The sequence below is a fragment of the Nothoprocta perdicaria genome, unplaced genomic scaffold (assembly GCF_003342845.1).
Source record: "Nothoprocta perdicaria isolate Ctin4 unplaced genomic scaffold, notPer1 scaffold_0, whole genome shotgun sequence".
NCBI lineage: Eukaryota > Metazoa > Chordata > Aves > Tinamiformes > Tinamidae > Nothoprocta > Nothoprocta perdicaria.
The window spans coordinates 2,053,942-2,067,962 of record NW_020454092.1 but is presented as its reverse complement, the minus strand read 5'-3'; the positions used below and the strand labels follow the sequence as shown (position 1 = coordinate 2,067,962).

Genomic DNA, 14,021 nt, shown 5'->3' with positions numbered 1-14,021 from the left:
CTAGTCTCATGATTTAAGGTCGCTGCAGGAAAGAGAGGGACCTCCCGGACTCGTGGCCGTTCTCAGGGGCTCACAGGCACTGTGGCTGGGAACGCTGCGGGAAGGCACAGGAGCAGCCGGCCACTCTCCGCACACTGCAGTGACGCTTCGCTCTCATGAATGGTGCCAAACTGCTGCCCCAGGGAAGTTTCACCTGCAGAGATTTCACTCTAAATGCAGCCTACCTGGAACTGTCATTAACCACTACCAAGATACACTGTTCTTCAGAGGAGAGCGTTCTTGTGCACTTTCTGCTTCAGTTTCATAATCTATGATTTTTTGTGTTTCAGTACATGAAAATGAATTGGTTCTTGACAGTTCGTGCCCAGGTACTGAAAACGGTGGCTGCACTGTTTTGGTACCCATCTGTCCTTGCCCCCTTACTCCATCTGTTTCCTTCACTCAGCACACTGGAATCTTGCTTCAAGAAACGCAACCGATCCCGTGAGCATAGAGCAGTGTAAGTTACCCAGCTACTCGACTCTGAGGCGTATGGAAAATAAATCACTGTTCTTGTGTTCTGCAGAAGGCAAGAGACATCAATTTTGTTGTTAGCATATCAGAGCAATCCTTCTTTCCATATAATATAACCATCAGTAAATTTCCTCTAATTTCAGACTGAGCACTTCAAACAAAACCACAAAAGATCATCACTTTAATCCGTGACAAATTCCAGATGGAGGAATTCACACTCCATTTGAGGCTGCTTTTTAAGTGGTAAGTACCTATATAACTATATGACAATGCAAACTGTTTATCAGGTTTTTATAGTACTAAAATAGTAAAAATTGTTAATATTATATTACTTATTGGATAGTACCATTTTTATGGTACTATGGTGAGTAAATTATGGTGAGGTTGTTTAATTTTTTGATTATATTTAATAGTTCTTTGGCCTGATGATAATTAAAGATTTTGATTTGACTCTTTATACTAAATGTAAGTGCTTAAAAGAAAAACAACCCAAAACTTCTGCCCCTTCCAATCCAAAATGGAAGATTGGATACAGAGCTTGGAATTAATCCTTTCTCAAGTTTTGAGCCTGGAATGACTCCAATACCAAATTCAGTAATAACAATATTTATTTTATGGGATACCACAATAAAAGCCATTTCCACTTTTTACTCAGCACGAAGGCGGTAGGGTAAGTCAGGTCACTTGGAGGTCAAAAAGGGCCTTTTTTTAACTAAAAAGACGAGCACTTAGAATCATCACAGTATCCACAAAGTCTTTCATTTCTATATTGATGTGATATCTAGACTACTCAAACCTCTTAAATACTTTGTTTTATGCATTTAGCATTGCATTATTATATGCATAATAAATAATATGAATAAAAAATAAAATGCACAGTAAAAGGGCCCAGGTGCATTTCATTTGCAACTACACTGGGCTTTTGACTGTCACAGAGTTCATGCAGAAAACACTTCAAGAAGACTGGGACATGGAGCACAGACCACACAAGCAAGCAGTCAAAGCACACAGCTTTATGGCCATGGCAGGATTAACTCCACTTTCAGCACTTATTCTTTTTATAATCCCATATGTGACATGACTGAAATTTCAGCAGCATAACTTTCTGCAAGAATTTTAGTAACTCAAAAACAATAAACTGCCTAAACTCTTGGAACATATGAAAAGCCCTTATATGATAAGAACATTTAAAACCATACAGTGAGAACTTAAGTTGAAAATGTTGGAAGTATTTTCCCATGATGAAAAATGAAAACAAGTGCTGGGAATAACATCTTCTAAAACAGAATTTTCCTCTTTGCGATCAATTTTAATGATGTAGGTGCCTGACGAAAAGGAGGACTGCTTTTTTTAATATGTATACATTTAAACACATTTATGCCATATACTTCCTTCATATGGCAAGAGCTTGCTTACAAAAAAAAGCAGATAGAGAATGGCTACAATTAATCACAAAGGAAAAAAAAATAAGGCTGTATCTCTTATGGTCTTTAAAAAGCATTAATAATAAGCCATTAGCATGAAGTTAAAGCAAGGAAACACTTGTATGTGAGAAAACATGCATCTTTTTGATATCTGCAAGCTACTTCTTTTGATCTGCTCTATGTATAGAAACTAATTATGAAAAGTCTAAACCCAAGACAACACCATAGAAAATAAGCTACTGTCTTTGTTAAAGATGCTCAAAACAGTACAAGTAAATCTGTATCATGCAGCCATTTAACACATTTAAATAGAAATCCATTCTGGCTTGAGTTTTCCCTCTTTCGTAGTCAATGGTCAAACTCCCAAGAATGCAACTGAAGGGAGCCCAGGCCCTGTGCACCTTTCCTCCCTTCCCCTCACAGGCTTTTCTGGCCTCACCAGCTTCCCTACTAGCTGGGAAGGGCAGCAGGGCTGTGAGAAAGCAAGCAGCCCCCCAGCAATGTGGCGCCGTATCCTTCCCCGGGACAGGGCTCAGCAACTGCACTACTCTGCACTTTGCTTTCTTAGTCAGGGCTTGGGGAGGCCCATGGCTTGGGAAGGCTGCAGAAACATAAGGCACTGCTTCTCAGGAATCACTACTTTGACCTGAGTTCTTATTTAAAAAAACCCTTTGTTCTATTCTGCGTTTATAAATGCAGTTCAGAAACAAGTCTGGTTCAAGACTAAATTCCTGCCCCCAATGCTGATGTTGTCCAGACAACAAAGCAGGGATGGCCCCTCAGAGTGGAATGGAAACATGAGGTGGAAACTCCTATCCTGTGGGATGCTGCAGAGGCAGTGCCTGGCTGGAGCTGCAGAGCTCAGCCATGGTAGGACATGCTGGACATGCTGGCCTTTATTTTCAGATATCTGCACTAAGGCGAGAGAGATTAAGAAGGAAGAAACGATTATCCTTCAAAAGGCAGCAGTGCTCAGGAAGTCTATTTGTGTGATTGCAACTACTTCCAAACATACTGATTCCTCAGGGAACAGCCCTGAGCCATAAGTCATGGTTTTAGCTCCATGCAACCACCTAGTGGTCACTAAACTTTCCCACTCAGAACACAACCCGCCATGTTGCTTCATAAGATCCCCACGGGAGAAGAAATCCTTCACTTTTCCCTAACTTGCCATCTCTCTACATAAAACATCAGGAGACTTGAACTTCCATGTACCAGTTTCTCGCCCGATTGCTGCTGTTAGGTGTTACCATGCCACCCCCTGCTAGTGAAGATGCTATTCTGTATCACCTCAGTAATGGCACACTCATTTCCTGTCAAGAAAATAAACCAACAGGACACATCCAAGAGCATGAAAAAGCACAGCCTAGACTTTGATGTACAGCTCTATGCACATGCTCTCCATGTGCTGCTGGCATTTTCCTGGACACAAGAACACCATTACACAGTGCACACTGAAGCTGCAGGTGCCACTCTAGTCTTGCCTTGGCCAGGCTCTGCCTTTACACGTGTGTTTCTAACTCTCATCCAAACAAAGGCACAGGACTAAGCTGGACATATCTGAACATCACAAGCCCAAGGAATTCCATGAGTTTTCCAAATGAAGAGCTTATTGGTCTGTGCTCCAGATCCGAAAACTCTGCAGCAGCTCCATGTTTAAGCAGTATAAAGGAGACTATATTTTGGTACCCAGGGTGGCAAAGCCTGACAGGAATTTCAGAATGAGAAATACAAGCAGTCACAATTTCCACTGCTACCTTGAGCTCAATTCTAATATTAGCATGCGGGTGAATCTGTCTACAAGCTATGTAGTAGCTATGTAGTTTAAAAAAAAAAAAAAAGTTTACAAAAATGAAAATTGTAAGACCCATATATTACTCTCCCTCCAATTACAAGAGGAAAAAAAAAACAAAAATGAACAAAAAAACCCCACAAAACTCTAGCATAACAGAAAACAGATGGAAATTAATTGAAGGATTCTTTCTCCAGCAGATATTTATCAGAACCTCTGCTCATTCAATTGCTTTTACAAAGACAAAAATCAAATAGTTGGGTTTTTTTTTCAAATTAAGAACAAGCCAGAGTTACCTCATGAGGCTTGAGTCATGTTTAGTTCTTCCTCTTCAGAATTTTGTTTTTTTTTTTTCCTCTCCTAAAAGCGACTTAGGAATTGGTTCAGTTGTGCCAAATTAAGGATGACAGTTCAATAGATGGCATATCAGATATTGCAGTGACAGCACTGAAGTATGAGCTTCATTTACAATCCCACTTTCTTTGCTTGTTGAGCACAGCACAGTGATACGCTATGACACGATGCGATAGGGATACATCATAGGCGGGTAAGACTCACCTCACCATCAGCACCTCCACGTAAGCTACATCCCAGCTTCCAAACTGATCTCACACACGGAATTGGAGACATGAGTTCCTTGTATCCAACGGTAACAAAGTGAACTTCTACTTCATAACAAAAATAACATACACGCTATTATTAGGAAGCTTCTTTCCTTTTTTTCTCCTTTGTTTTCTTTTTAATTACTACCTTGAGTTCCGTTAACAGACAACTGTGTAACAATATCTGGAAGAATTTCTGAGTTTATATAGAAAGAAAAACTTGCTTTAATAAAAGATTTAGCTTTATAGGTACACCAATGGCATTTCTGAACAGATATCTAGTTAGAACAAAACTAGTTAGATCTTTAAACTGTCTTCCAGGTCAGTGTCTGCCCTGCTTATGAAAATTGCAGGCATCATGAGTTGAAAAATTTGTTTGCAGCTTTAATAATATACAGTAACTTTTATTTCAATTAATAACTATTTATTTTGTGTTTTGTACTACAATAATTTGTCTACTTCTGAAATAGATGAGCAAATTTAGAACTTTTTTTAAGGTTAATTTTGGTTCTTTAATCCAAGACAACTTGCTTGAACAGAAATGATAACCATTAAAAGCAGCATCAAAACATATCACTCATTTTCACTGTTTTGCTAGTATGCCCGTACATACAGGAACAGTGCGTACTAAAGATAAAAAAAACGGGCAGAATTGAGGCCTATATGTGGTTTATATGTTAGAATATTCTTATCTATGTGTGGATTATCTTTACAATCAATTAACAAAAATGTTGGCAAGTTTGGTACCTGAAAGGAGAGTTTTCAAAGCTTCCACAGAAGATACACTCATTAATCCTACTCATAAGTTACAAGATTACTGCATACATTGCTTACATATAGCTTTTAAAAAGTTCTACGTTTAGACTACATTTGAGGAAGCAGATGAACAAAAAATCCTAGTAACATGTCCACGTCCACCAGTTACTACTCCCTTTATTCACGATAAACTGATCGACAGCACTGTTGTGTCTTTGTTGGAATTAGCACTGCCGAAAAGCATAAATCCCACGGCAGATTTGTTTTTATTCTATTGTATAGAAATATTCATATTCTGCTGAATCTTCTGTTTTTTTTTCCCATCTCACTTTGTAAAAATTCACACTTAAAATATTTCTCAAAAAAGACACCAGAGAGCACAACTGTGTCTTTTACATTAAAGGAGACACACAGCTTAATGAAAAGCATTTCTCCAGTGTCTGCACATCTAGTTGCCAAGCTACAAAATATATTCAAGTTTGGGGGTTTTCACATATAAAAACAGCTACTGGGTAAACTGTCCAGACAAATGTCTTGTAGATGCAAGGTTTTTTTTTATTTGCTCCCCGAACCAACACTACATCGGGGGCTCAGGCTTATCCACTTCATCTCTCACAGGCAAGCTAAAAAACTGCAAGTTTAGTTGCCTGAGGATTTGCCCTTCTTATCTCTTTAATCTTGACAAAAGAACGATAAAAAGCATCAAGTTAAGTCACTTTTCACACTTTCTATGCTAGGCAGTCTTATTAGGAGCAGAGTAAAACCACAGGCTTGTTTCATACAACCCACAAAAGAGTTTCCATATGAAAGGGAATTGGGACAGAGCGAACAACAGGAAATAAACAATATTGTGGGCAGTGCAAGACAATAACCCTTAACTACAAAAATAAATTCAATTTGGTTTAATACTTTAAAAAACTTTTCCCCTCCCTCCCAAATACAAACACTTAGGGAAACTAAAAGCCCCTCTTACCAAACTACGGAAATATTTTAAGCTCATAATTTAGCTCTGAACATTACTGGAGAGAAAAACAGAATTGGACACAGCAGCTTTAAAGGAAAGGACTACATACGCAGAATTAAAATTGTATCAGGACATGACAGGAAGGGCAGGAAGGGAAACATTTCCCACTTCAGTGGCTAAAGACACTGAGGGCTCCCTCAAGACACTGACCTTTGCGAGGAGAGATGTCAAGGGAGAAACACTGCCAATCTCTCATCTTCCTTCTCCAGTCAGAGCCGGCAGCTACAAGGAGAGCATCCTGCACATGTAGGAGCTAAAGGTACCATATTTTTGTTCAGAAGGAGGCAGCATCCTGCTGTAATTCCTTCCCATTTGGGAGTATGGTTGTAAACCTCACTGAGTGGGGCTTTCATACAGAAAAACCAAGAGCAACCAAGAGTGCAACAAGTATGTCAGAAAAAATCTTAATGCTCTACCTTAACAAGTACTCTCTAAGATCTACCTACTCAACTCTTTATAGTATTCTCTTTTGTTTTCCTAGTAATTTTAAACTTGCAATGCTACTCTATCTCTCTGCACAACTAACTGCTGTTTAAACATTCTAGTAATTTTTCAGAGACTTTAAAATGTTCAGAGGTGCTACACAAATTACTGATGGAAAGTTGACTCAATAAAAATATTTATTAAAGATAGCTTGATAACATTGTGGTTAACCACAATTTACTAGTCATTTTGAGTGAGATCCTGGCATATGCCTGGTCATTATTTTTAATTTAGATACATTTATACTTTATAAACAGACGAGAAAATGAAATAAGGAATAAAATCATTCTAAGGAATACAAAGAACCAGGATTAGATGCTTGGAGCAGTGCAAACCACAATTTACTTAAGCACACAGTAACCAATAATTTTGGTGACAATAATTATCCTTCTACTTCTGAGCTACGCCATTTTCTGTGCATATATGTAATTTAAAGTAATCAGAAAATCCATGAAAGGCTTTATACACAGTATTTCAGAAACGGTCTTCCTTTTCTTTCCATGTTTAAAAGAGCCACCTGGAGCTCCCCGTCACGTTATAATCACACAGTAAATTCCTGGTACTTTTATCTACATATTAGTGTACATGTAAATTAGATAGACATCTCCCAGTACCAAACTTTACCCATGACATGTCAGGTGCATTTTCTATCAAGGTGTTACAATCAGCTATGAAACATACATACAATTGAAATAGAAGCCACATACAATTTCAAGGGTCTGTGTACATTTCAGGAAGATTGTAGTGTTCAAAAGATGAAAAATAATCAAGAAAGAGGTACTCACATGCAAGTGACTGCATGTTTAGTCTACTGTTGTTCTTTTACAACACTGTCTGCCTTTAAATATCCTAAATGCACACAAGTTAACAATTCAGTACACTAAAACCTGTACCCTAAGACACCACATGAACATTTGCTTTGCTATTAAAGAATGCAAAAAGTATTTCAAAAAGGTATTTTAGTTAACTTGGCAACAGGGCAAAAGGCACAGTGAGGTTGCAAGCCAGCGATCTAAATCTGCCTGCCTCAATGCAGCAGGATGGATCCCACCGCAAAGCAGAGATCCGTTCCAACCTGCTTAAATGAGGAGGCCACCCAGGCCCAGTCCCCCTCCTCTCCCACACACACCAAAGACATGGAGACTGTCAAGAGGGACAAGTAGCCTGTCTGGTGCAGGAATTCAAAGGAGAAGGCTATGGGCTAACAGCTAAAACAAAGGAGAAAATGGCTACGGGTAATTGTTAAAACTACCTAGCCAAAATACCTTCACTCTATAAACACACTAAAAATGCATATTAAGACATCCTGGGGAACAGCAAGGGTTAGGAAAGTATCCTAGCCCTTTCTTTTCTTGGTGTGTGGATTTTAAAATTACAGTACTCAGATATTCAGAGATATCTGCTGCTTTTTCAAGGCAGCGGTGAGAGGCTCTTGAATGCTAGAAGAGCCATTTCTTGTTTAACCCCATTTTGGTGACGATGCCCCAGCTTCCTCCCCCAGCCTTCTCTTCCCAGTCTGCAGGGGCCTTGACAGGATTCCTGCTGATGTCAGTGGGTTTCAGGGTCATATGCTCTCTAGAATTGCATAGAATTTTACATTACAGTGTAAGATATTTACTTACCTTTATTGTTCTTTTCATTTTTTACTTACTTAAAGCCACACTCAAATGGGTAATAAAAGCATTTAAATGTTCTCTATGACAGTACTAAAGCTAGTGCAATGTTATAATTACTATCATTAGAAACTCAAGTGTTTATTTACTTGCAACTCAGAAAGCAGAAACCTCATCTTCTCTCCTGTCCTCAGCTTCTAGCTAGTCATTTCTCGAAACCTTGCAAATATACACATACAAACTTCAGTTTTCAGAGAATGAAGTATTCAGTAAGTCTTTAAAAGTAGGCAAAGAATCAATTTCTTTAGAAATGTGTTTTCCCACTTAGAATCATTTCTCTCACTAGCCTGAAAGGTGTACTATGATCAGTAATACATGTCAAGATAAGCGAATCTTACATGTTTAAATAAATATCCATTCTGACACTGGTAAACACTAAATTTTCTGGACATGGTCATTATGTAATTGCACTGTCCTAGTTTTCAGAAGACTGGGAGTGCCTAAGAAGAGCTTCTGATAAGCAGAAAGCTCTGTTAGAGATTGGATTAGTTCCAGGTTAATGGTTGTCTGATAGCTTAAGTAAATAAAAACCCAGTGGTATGCAGCCACAGCACCAAAGCTAATGATCATCTGATCTTGCTAAAGATATGACAATTCTGATAAAAGGTATGGAAATACATTTTTTCTCCCCACAGAAAAGTAAATCCTAGAACACCTCAAACCTCACAACCAGTCCTAATGCAGTAATCCGAAACAATCTCTATATTGTTAAAAAGGAATTTGTCTTTCATATGATATAATAATATATATGTAGTATGGCAGACCAACTGACATGGTGTATTTTCTAATTTAAATTAATTATGCGTAAAGTAAACTTAGGACAAAGATATAGAGTCATAACGCGTTTCAACATAAGCCACAGGAAGTTTACAAAGGCCAACATGCCTTTCAGTTCAAGCAGTAGGAAAAGTGGAGCTAAAGGACATCTACTGGAAGCACTGAGCCAGGCAAAGACGTCCTTGGTGACAACCCCATCTCAGGGCAAGCAAAGAACTCACTGCCTGTTGAAATCCAGAGCCAAGAGCCTGATTTTTAAGTCTAGAGAGGTTGATGTCTTAATAGCTATTATTAATATATACTCATTTCCTTCTGTCGTTACTGAAGACAAATATCTGTAAGCTTAGTTTTGAATTTTCCTAGAGCACATGCTTTGGAATTGATGATTTTTACTTTAATGTGCCCATGTGTATGTAGGTAAATAAGTATATAATTTAATCTAATTAAACTGGTACTCCCCCATATTCACTACCACTTTTACTTTCTATAGGAACTGAGGGACAAGACCCTTACAATATTACTAAAGAAGTTCTAATATTCATATATTCTTAGTTCTATACTGCTACTCAAATATATAACTGCTGATTATTTGAGTTTATTGAAATCACTAGATGACAGATCTTTTCACAGATGTTCAGAGAATTACGCATTCTTACTAAAAGATTTGCCACATATACCGACTTTGTATTTAGTAATGCTTAGCCTAAAAATAATCAACTAAACATTAATCCATGTCTAAATGTCATTGGGAATGTTAGAGAAGTCCTTATGCACCTGAAATCCCAGGCAGGGTTGAGCAAACCTAACACCAGAGTATATTTTTCATCTTCTGTAGAACAGCTAGCACATTTAAAACCATCACTTAAAACAGTAAATCAAAATCTCTCAGTACTGCTTGTTTATACTGATGCTCAGGATAGAGGAGGAACAGAAAGACCTTCTAAAATTAAGTTTAAGAGAACATATAAATTGCCTGAACACCGCCATAGCCAATCAGTTTTAATAACATGTGTCCAACAGCCTAGTATAGTTACTTGCTGTTCTTGGAGCCAGCCAAAATAGGAGAATGATCCAGAAACTACAAGGACAAAAAAATAAACAGAAAACTGATAATAACCCAGAAATTATGTTCTTTCTCTATTCTATAGCATTTCTTTCAGCTTCCATCATTATAAAATCATTGTTCCTGCCACAGGACAGATTAAACCCTATTTTACTAGGAATTTTTTTTTTAAAGAATGTAATTTCCTATCTTTTGACAACTTGTACAGTAGCATATTCAAGACATGTTCTACTCGTTAACTTCCCAGCACAGCATCTGAGAAGCATTAATGACCTATGCATCACTGTACCTGGGACTGCCTCTGTTTTGTAGACAGGGAAGAGCTTAAAACACAAAGTTGCAAACCATAGCAACTAGAAGCCCTATAGTACTATTAGTATCTCCTAACAGATACTCTGTTTCAACTTGTAGGAAATGTTTCACAGAGGAGACTACATGAGAAGGCAGCAGCTACCTCTGTTATTCCAAACAATTTAAGTGAACCTTATTTCTGACAGATAACTCAGATTGCCAGGTGCTCATTTTATCATTAATGCAGGGTTCTGGCAAGACCTACTTGGTCAGGTACCAACATGACTTCCTCATAAACGTAGCTGTAACGCCTCAGAAAAAAACTCCTAACTTGTGCTGTTTTACAGCTGAACATGGCCATTTAATTTACTCACCTGTTTTCTGACTCTTCATGTTTTCTAGTATTTGCTGGCTTCAGTAAACTAAATATCTAAATTATAAATATTATAAACACCTAAATTACAAATGTCTGCAACAGTAGAAAAAGCACTTCTAGCAATGTATTCTTAGGCAAAGAACATAAAGGAATCTGCTGCAGTGAAGTGCCAGTTTAAAATAACATCACCTTCTGGACAGATGCGAAAGAGCTTACTTTCATATTAGTCCATGTAAGCCTATATAATCTCCTAACAATCCAGCCGCCGAGTACATGCTATGCATGTTTTGCGCATCTTTGCATACTTATTCGACAAGTAGGACATTCTGTTTTACCATGAATGACCACAATTTTGTAGAAACTATATACCCCGACAAGCTCACTGAACCATAAGATTTAGAGCAAGATTTCAGAAGTGCTCTGCATTTGTTTGACTGCTTTTACAGAGCAGTACCAATAAGTGTAGTTGATATTAAGGACAAAACACCTGTTGATGTTAATAAAACCTGGGTTATGCAAATGATGGATGCCTCACATCTCTATGGGATGCTAATTCCTGGTATGCTACACTGTCAGCTCTTGGTATGCTGTGCACTTCCAGATGTAAAAGCCCCATAAAATGAAATGTTTATATTTTAAGTTTCATAAATGATGATTTGGCAGTCCAACTACTCGAGTCTATATTTATTCAGCTCTGCTTTCATGTAGCAGATGGTTCAATGGGACTGACCTTCCCTGTCTGCCTAATGTCTCCCTGTAAGCCAAAGGTTCATTTATAACTCTTCTGTATCTCATCCTTGAGATGTCAAGCAGACAGAATAGAGAGTAAGCTTTTCCTGAAGGATAAAGAAATGGTAAAACATCTCAATAAATGAAAGAAATTACTCTGAACTTCCAGGGAATAGAAGACATTTTCTATCAGTTCAAAATACTTGCACTGCTATTAATAGAAGCTGTTTTGATGTTAAGAACTTTTCAAGGCTGGTCTGGTCTGCCAGAAGGGTGCAGTGCAATTTCTCCAGACCTTGAAGTCTGGCTCTAAATTTGCAATGGAGCTGGAAATAAACTTTACAATATATATTCTACAAACTGATGCTGGTCTACAATATTATCAAAAAAAAACCATCAAATCAGCTACTGTAAGCAATCCTGATAAAGATAAGTTCTCTTGAAAAACTTTCCATCTTTCTATAAAACTAATTCTCTTATTTTCCCTGTCCAGCACAAATAATATCAAATACTATATGTCTAGTCGAATACCACATTATTTCCTTTTTGTTATTACTGCCCAGTGTTAAAGCTGAATATAAAACATTTTATTATTTTAACACTCACTTTAAGTTGCAAAACCCAGTACTTTTACAATATACCTTTACTGAAAGCTTCATCCCATGTCTCAGTAGTAACAAAGTTCATTATGATAAAAGGCACAAGGTTCAGTACAAAGATGGTGTGTATCTTGCATACCCACAGCAGAGAGATAGCTATTTCCTCACCTGCCATGGTGATTTATTCAATAAAAAGACAAAACATACGTTTACAAATGCACCAATTTCCCTGTATCTCAAGAAACAGCAAAGATCTTAGGAAATTAAGAAAATGGACTCTGACATAGATATTACAACAGTAAGTATTTTGGAATACCAAACTAAATCTCTGGGGCAAAAAAAAAAACATACTGCAAAGACTTCTATACCTGGGTGTGTTCAATCAAGACATAAAGTCTTGGGTGTTTCCTACAGTTTTATGCTCCCTCCTCAGTATCTTTTGTCTTCCTTTTGAAAAAGAGTTCATAACATTTTCTGCATAGACAGATATCCATGTACCTCATATTCAAAGACATTAAATTAGATTGTTAATTAATGGAAGAAATTACCAGCAGATTTAAAAGCTGAAATTTAACCAGGAGAATTTTAAAAGCATGAAGAACCAGGCCTAAAGAAGAAAAGCAGAGCTAAAGGAGTAGAATCAGATAATTTTCTGTTACGCTTCGTTGTGAACAGAACAAGCAGCACTAGCAACAGAAAAGGAATCAGCTCTAATTCTGAAGGACAAGACTGTGCTCTCTGGGCTCAGTATCCAAGTTGTGGTATTCCTCCCATCTGAACCCCTTATTCTGAATCACATTTTCCTTCTGTTCCTTTTAGGAGTATGTTTTGCTGAAATATGTCAGGAAAAGTTAAAGCAGTATAAAACCTACCATGAGATAGGTGGAACCATGAGAGAGCAGGACAGAGCATGGTGTCCACCAGCCTTAAAGAACATGCAGTACATGGAGACTAGCAGTGCTTCCATGAGTGTCTTCAGGACTTTCTAGTTCACTGTAAAATTCTGCAGTAACACTGGAAGCAGCAAGCAGCCGTGGCAGGAGAGGTCACAGTAACCACGTTCTCTAATGAGGTTTTATTTCATGCTGCAGAACAAAGAGTCTGGAAAAATACAATTCACAATAAAAAGCTCTGATCGCTAATTCTCACTTTCATGTTTTTACCTCCTGACTTGGATTAAAAGAAGGAAAAGGAAAAAAAGTAGATTTTCCCAAAATAACAGCCTTTGGCAGCATCTGCAGCAATGACACTACAGCGAAATCCATGACACAGACCATGAGCAGGTGCCATGACAAGATGAGGAAAACATTTTGCAATGAAGGAAAGCGACCGCACGCAGTGGTAGCCTCTGAGGATTAAGCAAGCATTACTGAGAACAGAGAACAATTACACCACAGAACCATGCTATTCTGTCATCCAAATTGCTGAACAGTTCTATTCAAAGCCCTTTCTCATAAGATAGTAATTAGGAAATTTTAATTATATGATTGTAAGAAGAAGTCAGTGAGGATAAAAAGAATCAGGCTCAGACAATACAAAAGATACACTGACTTTCAGACAGTCCTCAGCTCGCACTATCCTGAACCAGATTGCATTTAAGAGCTCTATAACCATATTTAGCAAGGCTTGTTTTGTTGAAAGTAATAAAAGCAACCACCCAGTAACACTTACTATGCCCACAGAAGTTCTGGGTCACATCTGCTTAGTATCTTTCTTTTTTTTTTTTTTTTTTTTTTTTTTTTTTTGGGGGAGGGTGGGGCAGGGAAGGGGAGTATAAGCAGAGTTTATAGACCTATAAATAGAAAAACACATTAACTGCACTTTCTGAAATATCAAGATAGATTCTGATTTTTTTTCCTCTTTTTATACATACATCTAAAAATATATGCCCCATACTTGTAGTAAGATGGATGGATCTA

The 14,021-nt window shown here is 37.7% G+C and overlaps 1 protein-coding gene across 2 annotated transcripts in view; it reads left to right on the top strand.

Annotated features, from left to right (window-relative positions):
* The first annotated feature begins 658 nt into the window (after nt 1-658).
* Nucleotides 659-14,021, top strand: part of B3GALT1 (beta-1,3-galactosyltransferase 1) — a 71,993-nt gene continuing 58,630 nt past the window's right edge. For both annotated transcript variants that reach the window (XR_003250856.1, XM_026048477.1), the window contains exon 1: nt 659-756. The gene's annotated coding sequence lies outside the window, so the exon portion shown is untranslated. The remainder of the gene's footprint in view (nt 757-14,021) is intronic.